Source organism: Eurosta solidaginis, chromosome 1 (genome assembly GCF_040869045.1).
Source record: "Eurosta solidaginis isolate ZX-2024a chromosome 1, ASM4086904v1, whole genome shotgun sequence".
Lineage (NCBI taxonomy): Eukaryota > Metazoa > Arthropoda > Insecta > Diptera > Tephritidae > Eurosta > Eurosta solidaginis.
The window spans coordinates 199736510-199756395 of record NC_090319.1 but is presented as its reverse complement, the minus strand read 5'-3'; positions in this window follow the sequence as shown (position 1 = coordinate 199756395).

Below are 19886 nucleotides of genomic sequence, written 5' to 3'. Positions count from 1 at the left end.
CGACACAACCTTGTGGAGATTCCTGAGCTGCATTGTTCATAACGTCTTTGGTAAGCCTGTTCGTATCAGTCAACGCGGTTGAAGGGACATTCGTAGGATATGGCCATATAAATTTCGACAGCATGAGACTAGTTCGCGGAATTGATGCAAAAACAATAAATACAAAAGCAAATTGCGACACATGCAATAAAACAAAACTAAGTGCAGTGCCATTCCCAAAAAAAAAAAACAAATTTTAGAGTTGGTACACCGGACGTTTGTGGTGCAATAAATGTAAAATCTGTGGGTGGTGCACGGTAATTTTGAACTTTTGTAGACGATTTCTCGCGTATGATTTTTAAATACTGTATAAAAGAAAAGAGTGAAGTATTCACCAAATTTAAAGCCTTTAAAATATGGTCGAATGCCAAACGAAACACAAAATAAAACTCTCCGAAGCGATAATGGTAGAGAGTACATCAGTAAGATGTTTAGTGATTTTTTGGATGAAAATGGCATTAAAAGACAACTCAGTGTACCATATACGCCGTAGCAGAACGGCTTTGCAGAGCGAGTAAATCGTACCATTGTACAAATGACCAGAAGCTTATTAGTGTACGCGAATTCAGAAAAAGAACTTTGTAGAGAAGCAGTACACACTGCTGTGAATTTGCGTAATCGTGCTCCCACAAAATTATTGCATGATTGTACGCCGTATGAAGTTTGGTGTAACAGAAAGCCGTCGGTAAAGCATTTAAAAGTGTGTGGGGCGTGCATTTGCATTAGACAAAACACAAATAAAAGAGTTCAGTGCAAAGGCAAAAGAATATGTGTTTGTCGGGTATTCTTACGTGGCCAAAGCTTACCGTTTGTATGATAGACAAAATAGACAAGTAACAGAACGGCGTGATGTTAAAATCATTGAAAATGAAAATAATTTGCCAAAAAGCATAAACAATAGCAATAGTGGTGAGGTTGAAATCGCTATGCTTATTATAAGCAATGAAGAGAATGCTTGCGAGAACATGGACACAGGTGATGATGAATGTGCGGAATTTGAAAGTTGCGCAACTGATGAAGAAGAGGCAAGCAATTCTGACTCAGGTAACACAAATTTCCATCGTGGTAGAGGTAGGCAAAAATTTATACACACAGGTCATCCGAAAAAGAGTACCAAACGCTAAACTACATGCAATGTGTGGACGATTTTGAAACACCTCAGACGGTCAAACAAGCATTATCTGGCAAAAATGCTGATGAATGGGAAAAATCAATGCATAAAGAATACGCTGCATTAGTTGCAAATAAGACATGGTCTGTTGTTGATCTCCCTCATGGACAAAAAGCTATTGGTTCAAAATGGGTATACAGAATTAAACGTGATGCAAATGGTGAAATTACAAATTTTAAATCGAGACAATTCCAAAAGATTGTAATCAAAGAGAAGGCGTGAACTACTGGGAAACGTTTTCGCCAGTAATACGCTATGAAACCATACCCATGTTATTAGCTGTTGGCGTTGAAAAAGATTTACATTTGCCTCAAATCGATATATCGAATGCATATCTCAACAGTAAGTTAACTGAGTAGGTATACATTCGACAGCCAGAAGGTTTCATAGATAAAAAGCAACCAAATAAAGTTTTAAAATTGAATAAAGCCATATTCGGCTTAACGCAATCCGGTCGTAACTGGAACAATACACTCGATAGTTCCCTAAAAAATTGGAGTTTTAGCCCGTGTAAAAGCGAAGCATGCTTGTATGTAAAAAAAGGTAAATAGCGTATATACTTATATAGCGGTCTACGTTGACGATCTAATTATAGCAAGCTGCAGTGAGAAAGAGATTGCAGACATTAAAAGTAAGCTATCATCAAATTTTGCATTGCATGATGGAGGAAGCTTGAAGTTCTTTCTCGGTTTCGAAATTGAGCGCGAGGGTAAAACAGGTGTAATTTCAGTAAGTCAGAAGAAATACATAAGTCAGTTATTGTCTGTATGTGGTATACACGTCTGTCGTCCAGTCAGTACACCTTTCAAATAAATTGCAGCAATGAAAAATATGTGAAAGTAGACACCACTAAATACCAGTCGCTGATTGGGTCTCTAATGTATTTAGCCATTTCAACTCGGCCTGGTATATTACATGCAGTCAGCGTTTTTGCACAAACAAATACAGGTCCTCACTCCAAATACGAAGCAGGAGCCAAACATATCCTGCGATATTTGTCAAAAACCATCGATTTCAAGATATAGTACCGTAAGCTGGGTAAAAACATCGAAGGTTAAGCCGATGCAGATTGGGCTAACGACAAACTTACCAGAAAGTCATACACAGGATATTCATTTTACTTCATTCATTTTACTGCAGCATTTTCTTGGCAATGTAAAAGGCAAGATGTTGTAGCACTAAGTAGTACAGAAGCTGAATATATTTCTTTGTGTAAATTTTCGATATTTTATTTCTTATATTTTAATTATATAAAGTTTTTACAATACCACTTCTTAAAATGTTACGTCCGCGGTAATCCAATTGCAACTTAAATCTAATTAGCCTTGCTCCAATAAGAATGCTGTAAACTTCCACTAGTTCGCTCTCCGCTGACATTCATCAGAGTTACACTCTATTCCAATTAGAAATACTAAGGCAAGGCTACCGTTATCATGGTGCCAACCATTCGGTCAACTCTCACAGCAGTCAGCGCACGCATGCATTGCAAATAATAGCGATGCTGTTAAGTGTTATATTTATAAAGTTGGAGATGACGTCATAACAGAGATATCAGGGTGGTCATCAATTTTGTGTGCTTAACTCCTCCCCCTCTAAATGGCCAGCGTCCTTAGATTTTTTTACGTTTACTGTGTTGGCCGGTCTTAACCATAATATGTTCGTTTTATAGAATTGAGTCGTTGACTTTGCTGGACGACAATTTGAAAAATATGTAAGCCAGGTGTGGATGGCAAGTGTTTGGGAGTTGGGAGTTCTTTTGGAGCTTAATTATACGTGGGCTATTAACTCGATTTTCCCATTACTAATTGAAAATTTTGTACAAAATATTCTTTTGCAATTCTTAAGATTATAAATATATAAATATATTGATTCTTCAATTCAAAAAAATATTTGTGAAATGCTCAGTCATAAACTTCTGCAATCAACATTTTAAAGGCAAACCGAATAGCGACTTTATACTAAATTGATGCGTATCTGAACTTGTTTTTACAAGGTAGGTCTATTTTAAATTGTCCTTATGGACCACCCTTCCTATAATAAGAACTCTAGTTCCTAAGTCCTTTTCAACAATATTTTCTTTTTAGAGGGGGGTTAACTTATTTACAATCTCTGTAAAAACCCAATGAGAAAGAGAGGGCGATAGGCCCCACGTACACCCCAGCATTATTTTACATGCATAGAGTGCCTTTGAGACCTTCTTGACCCTCTCCTCCACGTTGAGCTTCCATGACAGCTTACTGTCTAGGATGATTCCTAGATATTTTGTGCAAGGTTTCTCCTGTAAGGTCACCCCCCTAACATAGTCCTGGTCCAATTTGGGACCTTGTACCTCTTTGTAAACAAAACCATATCCGTCTTATCTGCATTGACTTTCAACCCGACATTAGATGCCCAGGTATGAATATCCCGAAGCGCCCGATCCATCAAAGAACTAATCGTTGGAAGGCACTTTCCACTTATGACAATTGCAACGTCATCTGCGTAAGCCGTAAGTTTTACGGGTCCCTCATCGAATTGTCCGAGCAGTTGGTTGATGACCAGCGTCCACAGCAGAGGTGATAGCGTGCCCCTGTCCACTGATTTCGTGGCCTCGTACAATCCCCATTGTGATGTAATCTTTCTGCAATTTAACATGCAGCCGATCCATCTGATTAAGGCAGGATGTACTTTAATGTAATTAAGACCATCCATAACCGCCCATTTTGCAACATTATTGAAAGCCCAGGCAATGTCCAAGAAGACTCCTAGAGCATACTCCTTGTATTCCAGAGATTTCTCTATGCTTATTACTCCCCTATGCAATGCGGTGTCTTCCGACTTGCCTTTGGTGTAGACATGCTGTGTTGTGGAGAGCAGCTTTTCACCCACGTTGGAATTTATGTACACATCTATCAGCCTCTCAAAGGTTTTGAACAGAAATGGTGATAAGCTAATGGGTCAATAGTATTTGGGATACACGTGACCGATCTTCCCCGCCTTTGGTAGAAAAGCTACACGAGAAGTTCTCCAAGAGTGCGGTACATGATTCAGTCTTATGCACCCTTCGAATATTATTTTAAGCCATTCCACGACCGCCCTACTTGAGACTTGTAGCATGGCCGGGAATATACCATCTGGGCTTAGAAAACGTCTTCACTGCCCACACGATCTTGGTATCGGTCATCAAGCCCGGCACTACTAACTCCGTGATCGAAGTGTGAGTGATGTCTGCTGGGTCTTCTAAACCGTCTCCCGATGGGAAATGTATATCGAGAAGCGCCTCAAGGGATTCCTCACTATTACGTGACCATTCCGCGTTCTTTTTCTTTATTAGTCCCTGGACTATGTTTCCCTTTGGTAGGACTTTTTTCAACGGTGCGAATGCAAATCACAGATGGCCGAGCTATGACTAGCATAAACATCCATATCCGAACGAGGTGGTATATACGAACAGCAAACAATTACGCTATAGCTACCGAATGAAAGCCTAACTGCTATGAATTCGATATGAGAGATATTGTCCAGCGAAATCAACTCAGACGATAGGTTAGATTCAACAGCAATAAGGACACCTCCCTCTCTAGAGATGCGATCACGTCGATAAACAGCATATTTATTTGAAAAAACCTCAGAATTGTAATTATCAGGCTTTAGCCAGGTCTCCGTAAAAGCTACAACTTGTGCAGAAAAGTTGAAAGAATTAAGGAAGAATGGAACAAGTTTTGATCGTAAACCACGAACATTTTGGTAATTAATGAGAAGACGGGACAGATCAGCAATTACCTTTGTGTTGTTATTACTGTGTTCGTCATACCGTTTTTTGGCTGTAATAAAACAGGTTCGGCCCTCGCCTTTCTCGTGAACAAGTGAACCACAGTATGCTTGGGCCAAAAAGAGGAATCAAGTACCTTATCGAAATATTCATCTGAAAGGGATATTTTAAATGAGGAGATGTCTCTCTCATATTTAAAATTAAATTTATACACATTGATGTTACTAGTGGGTGCAACACCAAGTTTAGAGCAAACGTAATGAGCAATGTCATTTTCGGTAAGCGAGGCGTGTAATCGGGACACAAATACAGCCCTACGAGGTGGCACGCCAGTCACCTGCAAAGGAGTAGCGGATAGCGCACCAGAGACCTGGGAAGGTGCGGCCGTTATAGCGTTGGTTATCGAGCCCGTACTATTTTTTTCAGATACACTTGTAACGTTAGCAACAACCCCAGTATCGGTAACTGTTATTGTTGGAGCTAAAGATACCGGTGGAGGTGTAGGATGAATTGGGGAGTCCAGCGAAATCAACATTGGTGACGTAGAACAAACAGCCGCAAAGGTACTACTATTAGTTCGTGCATCGTTTAATTTGCCAGAGATCGTCTCACTGGAAGTCTCGACACAACCTTGTGGAGATTCTGTGGAGATTCCTGAGCTGCATTGTTCATAACGTCTTTGGTAAGCCTGTTCGTATCAGTCAACGCGGTTGAAGGGACATTCGTAGGATATGGCCATATAAATTTCGACAGCATGAGACTAGTTCGCGGAATTGATGCAAAAACAATAAATACAAAAGCAAATTGCGACACATGCAATAAAACAAAACTAAGTGCAGTGCCATTCCCAAAAAAAAAAAAAAAACAAATTTTAGAGTTGGTACACCGGACGTTTGTGGTGCAATAAATGTAAAATCTGTGGGTGGTGCACGGTACTTTTTAACTTTTGTAGACGATTTCTCGCGTATGATTTTTATATACTGTATAAAAGAAAAGAGTGAAGTATTCACCAAATTTAAAGCCTTTAAAAATATGGTCGAATGCCAAACGAAACATAAAATAAAAACTCTCCGAAGCGATAATGGTAGAGAGTACATCAGTAAGATGTTTAGTGATTTTTTGGATGAAAATGGCATTAAAAGACAACTCAGTGTACCATATACGCCGTAGCAGAACGGCTTTGCAGAGCGAGTAAATCGTACCATTGTAGAAATGACCAGAAGCCTATTAGTGTACGCGAATTTAGAAAAAGAACTTTGGAGAGAAGCAGTACACACTGCTGTGAATTTGCGTAATCGTGCTCCCACAAAATTATTGCATGATTGTACGCCGTATGAAGTTTGGCGTAACAGAAAGCCGTCGGTAAAGCATTTAAAAGTGTGTGGAGCGTGCATTTGCATTAGACAAAACACAAATAAAAGAGTTCAGTGCAAAGGCAAAAGAATATGTGTTTGTCGGGTATTCTTACGGGGCCAAAGCTTACCGTTTGTATGATAGACAAAATAGGCAAGTAACAGAAAGCGTGATGTTAAAATCATTAAAAATGAAAATAATTTGCCAACAAGCATAAACAATAGCAATAGTGGTGAAGTTGAGATCGCTATGCTTATTATAAGCAATGAAGAGAATGCTTGCGAGAACATGGACACAGGTGATGATGAATGTGCGGAATTTGAAAGTTGCGCAACTGATGAAGAAGAGGCAAGCAATTCTGACTCAGGTAACACAAATTTCCATCGTGGTAGAGGTAGGCAAAAATTTATACACACAGGTCATCCGAAAAAGAGTACCAAACTCTAAACTACATGCAATTTGTGGACGATTTTGAAACACCTCAGACGGTCAAACAAGCATTATCTGGCAAAAATGCTGATGAATGGGAAAAATCAATGCATAAAGAATACGCTGCATTAGTTGCAAATAAGATATGGTCTGTTGTTGATCTCCCTCATGGACAAAAAGCTATTGGTTCAAAATGGGTATACAGAATTAAACGTGATGCAAATGGTGAAATTACAGATTTTAAATCGAGACAATTCCAAAAGAGTGTAATCAAAAAGAAGGCGTGAACTACTGGGAAATGTTTTCGCCAGTAATACGCTATGAAACCATACCCATGTTATTAGCTGTTGGCGTTGAAAAAGATTTACATTTGCCTCAAATCGATATATCGAATGCATATCTCAACAGTAAGTTAACTGAGTAGGTATACATTCGACAGCCAGAAGGTTTCATAGATAAAAAGCAACCAAATAAAGTTTTAAAATTGAATAAAGCCATATTCGGCTTAACGCAATCCGGTCGTAACTGGAACAATACACTCGATAGTTCCCTAAAAAATTGGGGTTTTAGCCCGTGTAAAAGCGAAGCATGCTTGTATGTAAAAAAAGGTAAATAGCGTATATACTTATATAGCGGTCTACGTTGACGATCTAATTATAGCAAGCTGCAGTGAGAAAGAGATTGCAGACATTAAAAGTAAGCTATCATCAAATTTTGCATTGCATGATGGAGGAAGCTTGAAGTTCTTTCTCGGTTTCGAAATTGAGCGCGAGGGTAAAACAGGTGTAATTTCAGTAAGTCAGAAGAAATACATAAGTCAGTTATTGTCTGTATGTGGTATACACGTCTGTCGTCCAGTCAGTACACCTTTCAAATAAATTGCAGTAATGAAAAATATGTGAAAGTAGACACCACTAAATACCAGTCGCTGATTGGGTCTCTAATGTATTTAGCCATTTCAACTCGGCCTGATATATTACATGCAGTCAGCGTTTTTGCACAAACAAATACAGGTCCTCACTCCAAATATGAAGCAGGAGCCAAACATATCCTGAGATATTTGTCAAAGACCATCGATTTCAAGATATAGTACCGTAAGCTGGGTAAAAACATCGAAGGTTAAGCCGATGCAGATTGGGCTAACGACAAACTTTCCAGAAAGTCATACACAGGATATTCATTTTACTTCATTCATTTTACTGCAGCATTTTCTTGGCAATGTAAAAGGCAAGATGTTGTAGCACTAAGTAGTACAGAAGCCGAATATATTTCTTTGTGTAAATTTTCGATATTTTATTTCTTATATTTTAATTATATAAAGTTTTTACAATACCACTTCTTAAAATGTTACGTCCGCGGTAATCCAATTGCAACTTAAATCTAATTAGCCTTGCTCCAATAAGAATGCTGTAAACTTCCACTAGTTCGCTCTCCGCTGCCATTCATCAGAGTTACACTCTATTCCAATTAGAAATACTAAGGCAAGGCTACCGTTATCATGGTGCCAACCATTCGGTCCACTCTCACAGCAGTCAGCGCACGCATGCATTTCAAATAATAGCGATGCTGTTAAGTGTTATATTTATAAAGTTGGAGATGACGTCATAACATAGATATCAGGGTGGTCATCAATTTTGTGTGCTTAACTCCTCCCCCTCTGAATGGGCAGTGTCCTTAGATTTTTTTACGTTTACTGTGTTGGCCGGTCTTAACCATAATATGTTCGTTTTATAGAATTGAGTCGTTGACTTTGCTGGACGACAATTTGAAAAATATGTAAGCCAGGTGTGGATGGCAAGTGTTTGGGAGTTGGGAGTCCTTTTGGAGCTTACTTATACGTGGGCTATTAACTCGATTTTCCCATTACTAATTGAAAATTTTGTACAAAATATTCTTTTACAATTCTTAGATTATAAATATATAAATATATTGATTCTTCAATTCAAATAAATATTTGTGAAATGCTCAGTCATAAACTTCTGCAATCAACATTTTAAAGGCAAACCGAATAGCGACTTTATACTAAATTGATGCGTATCTGAACTTGTTTTTACAAGGTAGGTCTATTTTAAATTGTCCTTATGGACCACCCTTCTTATTATAGGAACTCTAGTTCCTAAGTCCTTTTCAACAATATTTTCTTTTTAGAGGGGGGTTAACTTATTTACAATCTCTGTAAAAACCCAATGAGAAAGAGAGGGCGATAGGCCCCACGTACACCCCAGCATTCTTTTACATGCATAGAGTGCCTTTGAGGCCTTCTTGACCCTCTCCTCCACGTTGAGCTTCCATGACAGCTTACTGTCTAGGATGATTCCTAGATATTTTGTGCAAGGTTTCTCCTGTAAGGTCACCCCTCCTAACATAGGCCGGGTCCAATTTAGGACCTTGTACCTCTTTGTAAACAAAACCATATCCGCCTTATCTGCATTGACTTTCAACCCGACATTAGATGCCCAGGTATGAATATCCCGAAGCGCCCGATCCATCAAAGAACTAATCGTTGGAAGGCACTTTCCACTTATGACAATTGCAACGTCATCTGCGTAAGCCGTAAGTTTTACGGGTCCCTCATCGAATTGTCCGAGCAGTTGGTTGATGACCAGCGTCCACAGCAGAGGTGATAGCGTGCCCCTGTCCACTGATTTCGTGGCCTCGTACAATCCCCATTGTGATGTAATCTTTCTGCAATTTAACATGCAGCCGATCCATCTGATTAAGGCAGGATGTACTTTAGTGTAATTAAGACCATCCATAACCGCCCATTTTGCAACATTATTGAAAGCCCAGGCAATGTCTAAGAAGACTCCTAGAGCATACTCCTTGCATTCCAGAGATTTCTCTATGCTTACTACCCCCCTATGCAATGCGGTGTCTTCCGACTTGCCTTTGGTGTAGGCATGTTGTGTTGTGGAGAGCAGCTTTTCATCCACGTTGGAATTTATGTACATATCTATCAGCCTCTCAAAGGTTTTGAACAGAAATGGTGATAAGCTAATGGGTCAATAGTATTTGGGATACACGTGACCGATCTTCCCCGCCTTTGGTAGAAAAGCTACACGAGAAGTTCTCCAAGAGTGCGGTACATGATTCAGTCTTATGCACCCTTCGAATATTATTTTAAGCCATTCCACGACCGCCCTACTTGAGACTTGTAGCATGGCCGGGAATATACCATCTGGGCTTAGAAAACGTCTTCACTGCCCACACGATCTTGGTATCGGTCATCAAGCCCGGCACTACTAACTCCGTGATCGAAGTGTGAGTGATGTCTGCTGGGTCTTCTAAACCGTCTCCCGATGGGAAATGTGTATCGAGAAGGGCCTCAAGGGATTCCTCACTATTACGTGACCATTCCGCGTTCCTTTTCTTTATTAGTCCCTGGACTATGTTTCCCTTTGGTAGGACTTTTTTCAACGGTGCTGTTTCGCTGGAGCACTCTATGTCCGTACAGAAACTTTCCCATGAGTTTCTCTTCGCCCTGGCAATTTCACGCTTGTAGATCCTCAGTAGATCCCTGTACTCGTTCCGACACGCTTCGCTTTCCGCGGTCTCTGCGAGCTTAAACATTTCTTTTACCTGTCTTCTTAGAAGACTCGGCTCATTGCTCCACCATGGCGGCTTTGCTTTTCCTCTGAATCCTCTTAGAGGGCAAGCTTTGTTCCTGGTCAGGAATTGATTCGACTCCTCCAGTTCCTCCATATTGGGAACCTCTTTGGGTTGCCCCACTTTTGTTTCAACTTCTTTCTGGAATTTAGTCCAATGCGTTGACCTAAGGTTTCTAAAGATTCCTCCCTTCTCTACCCTCTTTAGGGGGATGCTGAGGCTGATATACGCATGGTCGGAGAAGCATGGTGTACCAAGAACCATCCAATCATACCTTGATATATCACGCTCGGAGTTAAATGTAATATCTAGAACATTGCTGGATGTTGGACCAATGTATGTAGGGACATTTCCCTGTTGGCTATCTGCAAATTGTTTGCAGGACGTAACAAAATCGAGATTCGCCTCTCTCTTTCGTATCTGCTGCTCCCCACGCATTGTGGTGCGCATTTGCATCTGCGCATATGTCCAACCGCCCGTTGCGCCCTTCCTCCTGTACTAGGCTCTTGCACTCCATTGGTGGAACCTCCGTAGCATGGGCCATGTAGCAGGATGCCAGGAGAAATGCATGCTTATTCTTTTGCTCAACTGCCACCATTACGAGGTAGTGTAATTGGGCAGCATATATGAATGCAGCTGTTCCTTACCACTACTACAGCTCGCATCCGTCCTTCCGTTTGCGCATAGTAAACGCCAAATCCGCCTTTATCCACCACCTCAAACCGCGTCTAAGATATAACAAAGCAGAATAAATCAGAAAGAAAAGAAAAACAATCAAAAACATCGAAATTGTTCACGCAAACATATTTACTAATATATAATTAATTTCATAACTTTAAGCGACATAAACAAATTAGGGTTAAGATATCTAAGCATCCGATTAATGTGCATATAATCCAACAAAGTTAGCCTAATAATTTATACTAGTATCGCCTGTGGTCGAAATTCGACCAACGTGTATTTTTTTCAACTCAGTCTATGCATGAAGTGTTGGAAATATAGCAAACTGGTCTAACTTACTTAACTTTTCTTTAAAATTTTGAATTTGATCTAAGACTTTGTACTTTTGATTGTATCTTCTTAAATTTTCTACAAACTTTTCACATGTAATTATAACGTTTTGGTATGGAGCTCCTTAAACAAAAATATAAAAATTATGTAAAATCATATGAAATTGACATAGAATTATGGTGAAATTACTTGAAATTGAATTGAAAAATAGGTTTTTCCACACCACCCGGAAGGTCCCCGTTGGCGCGCTACCGAAGTTAGTTTTGGGAGCTCGGTTCCCCAGTAGGCCTATATCACCCATATACACATATCGCCCATTTACGTCAATAGTGTCGTAATTCAAAAAACACGAACTTTTAGATAAAAATTAAGAAATTTGCTAAGCCTATTTCACGCCACCCGTTTAAGTTGGTATAAATACATACATATCTAATATGTAAGTGTGACACAAAACAAAAATTTCGAGTAAAATAGAGGATACCTTTATAAAAAATAAAATAAAAATATAAAAAAATTATGTAATGAGAAAGAAGGCAGAGTTTACTAAAAAAATGTTTAATTAAAGAAAAAAAAAAATAAAGTACTTAAATTGCGAAAAATTAATTGAAGTGAACAAACAGTTCCATATAAAAACGCAATAAGTGCACTTATACTTTTCTCCGGGTTTTAATGTGATCATTGTGGAAATATGAAGATTCTAATACTCGGATATTTAATGTTGGGATCCCATTAAGATCTATGTACGTAATTAATTTGTATTAAATTTGTAAACACTCCATTTCATGAATATATATGACCATATCTACCATAAAATATCGTCTGTGAACAATATAATACTAAGATATAACAGAGAAGAATAAATTAGGAAGAAAGGAAAAACAAACAAAAACATTGAAATTATTCACGCAATCATATTTACTAAAATAAAATTGATTTCATAACTTTAAGCGACATAAACCAATTAGGGTTTTGGGATCTAAGCATCCGATTAATGGATATATAATCGAACAAAGTTAGTCTAATAATAAATATAGTGGGTAATATACTGCCTATGCAAGACGGCCGCTATGATGCCGGTTGCCGCTTTGACCTAAAATCAAAAAAAGTTTTTGGGACGTTTTTTTGTTTCGTAATTAGCATAAAAGGCAATATAAAAAATGTTATGTTATATTTTTGTAACTTTTTCTTTTTTGTTCAGTATAAGACGTACTTTATCTAAAATGAGGATTAAATCTGCAAATGCAACAACATTGTCGAGCAAATTTGCCATTAATTGTTATAAATAAATTAGTTAGTTTCAACAAAAGTTATCTCATTATTTGTGATTTCATGTTTTTTTGAAAACAACTAAAATAAAAAACAAAGAATCTGTTAAATAAAGACTTATGTATTTACGTGTAGGTAAAATTAGCCACAAAAAATGGGCTGGTCTAAAATTAATTCTATTTAAGATTTTTGGTACGCTATAAATTATTTTGGAACAATTTTTTAGGAATTTGGTAGAGGCTATTATAGGTAAGCGGCAACAATGGGAAACCATATTTGTATGCAGGTGAAACATTTGTGCCTTCGAATTTAGCGGGGATACATAAAATTTGAAATTCACATTAAACACTTAGATAATTGTTCCGAAAGACGGCGCGCTTATGCATAAAGGTTTAGGTCTTTGAAATTCGCATTAGAAAACTTAGATAATTGTTCCCAAGGATGGCGCGCTTGTGCACGATAATGAATTACGATATTTGTATGAATTGTTCGAATTTACAAAAAACTTTTTCTAATAATTATAAACAAATAGAGTAATACTTGTTAACAAAAATAGGCCTATGCACTGTGGCTGATCAATGCGAATCGATTCATATAACTTTTATATGATTTTACGTATGCTAAGTATGCGAAACAGCCTGTCAATTGATTGTATGGAAAATTTGTTACCGTATTAATATATAGATAGTGGGTAATATACTGCCTATGCAAGACGGCCGCAATGATGCCGGTTGCCGCTCTGACCTAAAATCAAAAAAGTTTTTGGGACGTTTTTTGTTTCGTAATTAGCATAAAAGGCAATATAAAAAATGTAATGTTATATTTTTGTAAATTTTTCTTTTTTGTTCAGTATAAGACGAACTTTATCTAAAATGAGGATTAAATCTGCAAATGCAACAACATTTTCGAGCAAATTTGCCATTAATTGTTATAAATAAATTAGTTAGTTTCAACAAAAGTTAACTCATTATTTGTGATTTTATGTTTTTTTGAAAACAACTAATATAAAAAACAAAGAATCTGTTAAATAAAGACTTATGTATTTACGTGTAGGTAAAATTTGCCACAAAAAATGGGCCGGTCAAAAATTAATTCTATTTAAGATTTTTGGTACGCTGTAAATTATTTTGGAACAATTTTTTAGGATTTTGGTAGAGTCTATTATAGGTAAGTGGCAACAATGGGAAACCATATTTGTATGTAGGTGAAACATTTGTGCCTTCGAATTTGGCGGGGATACATAAAATTTGAAATTCACATTAAACACTGATATAATTGTTCCCAAAGACGGCGCGCTTGTGCATAAAGGCTTAGGTATTTGAAATTCGCATTAGAAAACTTAGATAATTGTTCCCAAAGATGGCGCGCTTGTGCACTATAATTAATTACGATATTTGTATGAATTGTTCGAATTTACAAAAAACTTTTTCTATTAATTATAAACAAATAGAGTAATATTTGTTACCAAAAATAGGCCTATGCACTGCGGCTGATCAAAAAGAATCGATTCATATAACTTTTATATGATTTTACGTATGCTAAGTATGCGAAACAGCCTGTCAATTGATTGTATGGAAATTTTGGTAGCGTATTAATATATATATTTTGGCACAATTTTTTAGGATTTTGGTAGAGGCTATTATAGGTAAGCGGCAACAATGGGAAACCATATTTGTATGCAGGTGAAACATTTGTGCCTTCGCATTTAGCGGGGATACATAAAATTTGAAATTCACATTAAACACTTAGATAATTGTTCCCAAAGACGGCGCGCTTGTGCATAAAGGCTTAGGTCTTTGAAATTCGCATTAGAAAACTTAGATAATTGTTCCCAAAGATGGCACGCTTGTGCACGATAATGAATACCGATATTTGTATGAATTGTTCGAATTTACAAAAAACTTTTTCTGTTAATTATAAACAAATAGAGTAATACTTGTTAACAAAAATAGGCCTATGCACTGCGGCTGATCAATACGAATCGATTCATATATCTTTTATATGATTTTACGCATGCTAAGTATGCGAAACAGCCTGTCAATTGATTGTATGGAAATTTTGTTAGCGTATTAATATATAGATAGTGGGTAATATACTTCCTATGCAAGACGGCCGCTATGATGCCGGTTGCCGCTCTGACCTAAAATCAAAAAAAGTTATTGGGACGTTTTGTTTTTTCGTAATTAGCATAAAAGGCAATATAAAAATATAATGTTATATTTTTGTAACTTTTTCTTTTTTGTTCAGTATAAGACGTACTTTATCAAAAATGAGGATTAAATCTGCAAATGCAACAACATTTTCGTGCAAATTTGCCAATAATTGTTATATATAAATTAGTTAGTTTCAACAAAAGTTAACTCATTATTTGTGATTTCATGTTTTTTTGAAAACAACTAAAATAAAAAACAAAGAATCTGTTAAATAAAGACATGTATTTACGTGTAGGTAAAATTTGCTACAAAAAATGGGCCGGTCAAAAATTAATTCTATTTAAGATTTTTGGTACGCTATAAATTATTTTGGAACAATTTTTTACGATTTTGGTAGAGGCTGTAATAGGTAAGTGGCAACAATGGGAAACAATATTTGTATGTAGGTGAAACATTTGTGCCTTCGAATTTAGCGGGGATACATAAAATTTGAAATTCACATTAAAAACTTAGATAATTGTTCCCAAAGACGGCGCGCTTGTGCATAAAGGTTTAGGTCTTTGAAATTCGCATTATAAAACTTAGATAATTGTTCCCAAAGATGGTGCGCTTGTGCACGATAATGAATTACGATATTTGTATGAATTGTTCGAATTTACAAAAAACTTTTTCTATTAATTATAAACAAATAGAGTAATATTTGTTAACAAAAATAGGCCTATGCACTGCGGCTGATCAATACGAATCGATTCATATAACTTTTATATGATTTTACGTATGCTAAGTATGCGAAACAGCCTGTCAATTGATTGTATGGAAATTTTGTTAGCGTATTAATATATAGATAGTAGGTAATATGCGGCCTATGCAATACGGCCGCTTGATGCCGGTTGCCGTTTTGACCTAAAGTTAAAAACGTTTTTGGGACGTTTTTTTCGTTTAATATACAACGTGAAATTTTCCGATTCAGTCAAGTAGCTTTAAATAATAATAAAATAAGTTGAAATAAAAGAAGCAAATTTATTTATTTTTTGTTCAGTATAAGACGTACTTTATCTGAAATGAGTATTAAATCTGCAAATGAAAAAAATTTTCGGGCAAATTTGCCATTAATTGTTATAAATAAATTTAGTTAATTTCAACAAAAGTTAACTCATTATTTGTTATTTCATGTTTTTCTGAAAGCACCTAAAATAAAAAATAAAGAATCTGTTAAATAAAGACCTATGTATTTACGTGTAAGTGTAATTTGCCACAAAAAATCTGTCGGTCAAAAATTAATTCTATTTAAGATTTTTTTGTACGTTACAAATTATTTTGGAAAAATTTTTTAGGATTTTGCTAGAGGCCACTATAGGTAAGTGCCAGCACAGTCTGGCGCGTACGCATATGTATGTAGGTGAAATATTTGAGCAATTATAATATTTGAGGTTTGTGCCTTAGAGCACTTACATAATTGGTCCTAGAGACGTCACGCTTTTGTGCACGAAAGTAAATTTCGATATTTAGAGAGATTGTTCGAATTTCCAAAAAAACTTTTTCTATTAATTATAAACAAATAGAGTAATAATTGCTAACAAAAATAGGCCTATGCACTGAGGCTGATCCATACGATTCGATTCATATAACTTTTATATGATTTTACGTATGCTAAGTATGCGAAACAGCCTGTCAATTGATTGTATGGAAATTTTGTTAGCGTACTAATATATAGATAGAAGGTAATATACGGCCTATACAATGCGGCAGCTATGATGCCGGTTGCCGTTTTGACTTAAAATCAAAAACGTGTTTGGAAGGCTTTTTTTTTTTTGTTTAATATACAAACTGAAATTTCCAGATTCAGCCAAGTTGCATTTAAATAATAATAAACTAGGTTGAAATAAAAGAATATATAATAAGAAATAAAATAAATTAGCATAAAGGCAATATAAAAAATGTTTGCTATATTTGTGTAGCAAATTAATTTTTTTTTTTTGTTCAGTTTACTATAAAGTGAGGATTAAATATGCAAATGCAAAAACATTTTCGAGCAAATTTGCCAATAATTGTTATAAATATTATATTATATATTAACTAAATTAATTTCAACAATCATTACTTGTGATTTCGTGTTTTTTTTTAAAGCAACTAAAATAAAAAACAAGTAAAGAAGGTTAAGTTCGGGTGGAACCGAACATTACATACTCAGTTGAGAGCTATGGTGACAACATACGGGAAAATAACCATGTAGGAAAATGAACCGAGGGAAACCCTGGAATGTGTTTGTATGACATGTCTATAAAATGAAAGGCACTAAAGAGTATTTTATGAGGGAGTGGGCCATAGTTCTATAGGTGGACGCCATTTAGGGATATCGCCATAAAGGTGGATCAGGGTTGACTCTAGAATTTGTTTGCACGATTGGGTATCAAATGAAAAGTGTTAATGAGTATTTTAAAAGGGAGTAATCCTTAGTTCCATAGGTGGACGTCGTTTCGAGATATCGCCATAAGGGTGGACCAGAGGTGACCCTAGAATTTGTTTGTACAATATAGGTATCAAAAGCAAGTTGTTAATGAGTTTTTAAAAGGGAGTGATCCTTAGTTCCATAGGTAGACGCCGTTTCGAGATATCGCCATAAAGGTGGACCAGAATGCGTTTGTACGATATGGGTATCAAATTAAAGGTATTAATGAGGGTTATTGATGATTTTTGATAGCCTTGTAAGTACTTGTTATTGTAAAAAATTTTTCATCAAACATAGTCATATGTTCCTGAAGATGATTTCAGACTGAAATCGAAATATCGACGAAGTAAAACTAAAATACAACTTTAAATATTGTGTTTTATTTAACTATGGTATTAATGAGGGTTTTAAAAGAGAGTGGTGGTAGTTGTATAGGTGGTCGCCTTTTCAGAGATATCGCCATAAAGGTGGACCAGGGGTGACTCTAGAATGCGTTTGTACAATATGGGTATAAAATTAAAGGTATTAATGAGGGTTTTAAAAAGGAGTGGTGGTAGTTGTATAGGTGGTCGCCTTTTCGAGATATCGCCATAAAGGTGGACCAGGGGTGACTCTAGAATGCGTTTGTACAATATGGGTATCAAAAGAAAGGTGTTAATGAGTATTTTAAAAGGGAGTGGGCCTTAGTTCTATAGGTGGAAGCCGTTTCGATATATCGCCATAAATGTGGACCAGGGGTGACTCTAGAATGTGCTTGTACGATATGGGTATAAAATTAAAGGTATTAATGAGGGCTTTAAAAGGGAGTGGTGGTAGTTGTATAGGCGGTCGCCTTTTCAGAGATATCGCCATAAAGGTGGACCAGGGGTGACTCTAGAATGCGTTTGCACAATATGGGTATAAAGAAAGGTGTTAATGAGTATTTTAAAAGGGAGTGGGCCTTAGTTCTATAGGTGGTCGCCTTTTCGAGGTATCGCAACAAAGACTTTGTTTGTGCGATATGGGTATCAAATGAAAGGCGTTAATGAGTATTTTTAAAAGGGAGTGGGTCTTCGTTTCATAGGTGGTCGATTTTTCGAGATATCGCCATAAAGGTGGACCAGGGGTAACTCTAGAATATGTTTGTACGATATGGGTATCAAATGAAAGGTGTTAATGAGTATTTTAAAAGGGCGTGGTGCTTAGTTCTATAGGTGGACGCCTTTTCGAGATATCGCCATAAAGGTGGACCCGGGGTGACTCTAGAATGTGTTTGTACGATATTGGTATCAAATTAAAGGTATTAATGAGAGTTTTAAAAGGGAGTGGTGGTTGTTGTATATGATAAGGCGTTTTCCAGATATCGACCAAAATGTGGACCAGGGTGACCCAGAACATCATCTGTTGGATACCGCTAATTTATTTAGATATGTAATACCTGCCAAGATTTCAAGGGTTTTTTATTTCGCGCTGCAGAACTTTTTCATTTTCTTCTACTTAATATGGTAGGTGTCACAACCATTTTACAAAGTTTTTTCTGAAGTTATATTTCGCGTCAATAGACCAATCCAATTACCATGTTTCATCCCTTTTTTCCTATTTGGTATAGAATTATGGCATTTTTTTCATTTGTCGTAATTTTCGATATCGAAAAAGTGGGCGTGGTCATAGTCGGATTTCGTTCATTTCTTATACCAAGATAAAGTGAGTTCAGGTAAGTACGTGAACTAAGTTCAGTAAAGATATGTCGATTTTTGCTCAAGTTATCATGTTAAGGGCCATGCGGAAGGACAGACGGACGACTGTGTATAAAAACAGGGCGTGGCTTAAACCGATTTCGCCCATTTTCACAGAAAACAGTTAAAGTCATAAAATCTATGCCACTACCAAATTTCAAAAGGATTGGTAAATTTTTGTTCGACTTATTGCATTAAAAGTATCTTAGACAAATAAAACGAAAAAGGGTGGAGCCCCGCCCATTTTGAAATTTTCTTTTATTTTTGTATTTTGTTGCACCATATCATTACTGGAGTTGAATGTTGACATAATTTACTTATATACTGTAAAGATATTAAATTTTTTGTTAAAATTTTACTTTAAAAAATTTTTTTTTAAAGTGGGCGTGGTTTTTCTCCGATTTTGCTAATTTTTATTAAGCGTACATACAGTAATAGGAGTAACGTTCCTGCCAAATTTCATCATGATATCTTCAACGACTGCCAAATTACAGCTTGCAAAATTTTTAAATCACCTTCTTTTAAAAGTGGGCGGTGCTACGCCCATTGTCCAAAATTTTACTAATTTTCTATTCTGCGTCATAAGCTCAACCCATCTACCAATTTTCATCGCTTTATCTGTCTTTGGTAATGAATTATCGCACTTTTTCGGTTTTTCGAAATTTTCGATATCGAAAAAGTGGGCGTGGTTATAGTCCGATATCGTTCATTTTTAATAGCGATCTGAGATGAGTGCTCAGGAACCTACGTGCCAAATTTCATCAAGATACCTCAAAATTTACTCAAGTTATCGTGTTAACGAACGGACGGACGGACGGACGGGCGGACATGGCTCAATCAAATTTTTTTTCGATCCTGATGATTTTGATATATGGAAGTCTGTATCTATCTCGATTCCTTTATACCTGTACAACCAACCGTTATCCAATCAAACTTAATATAC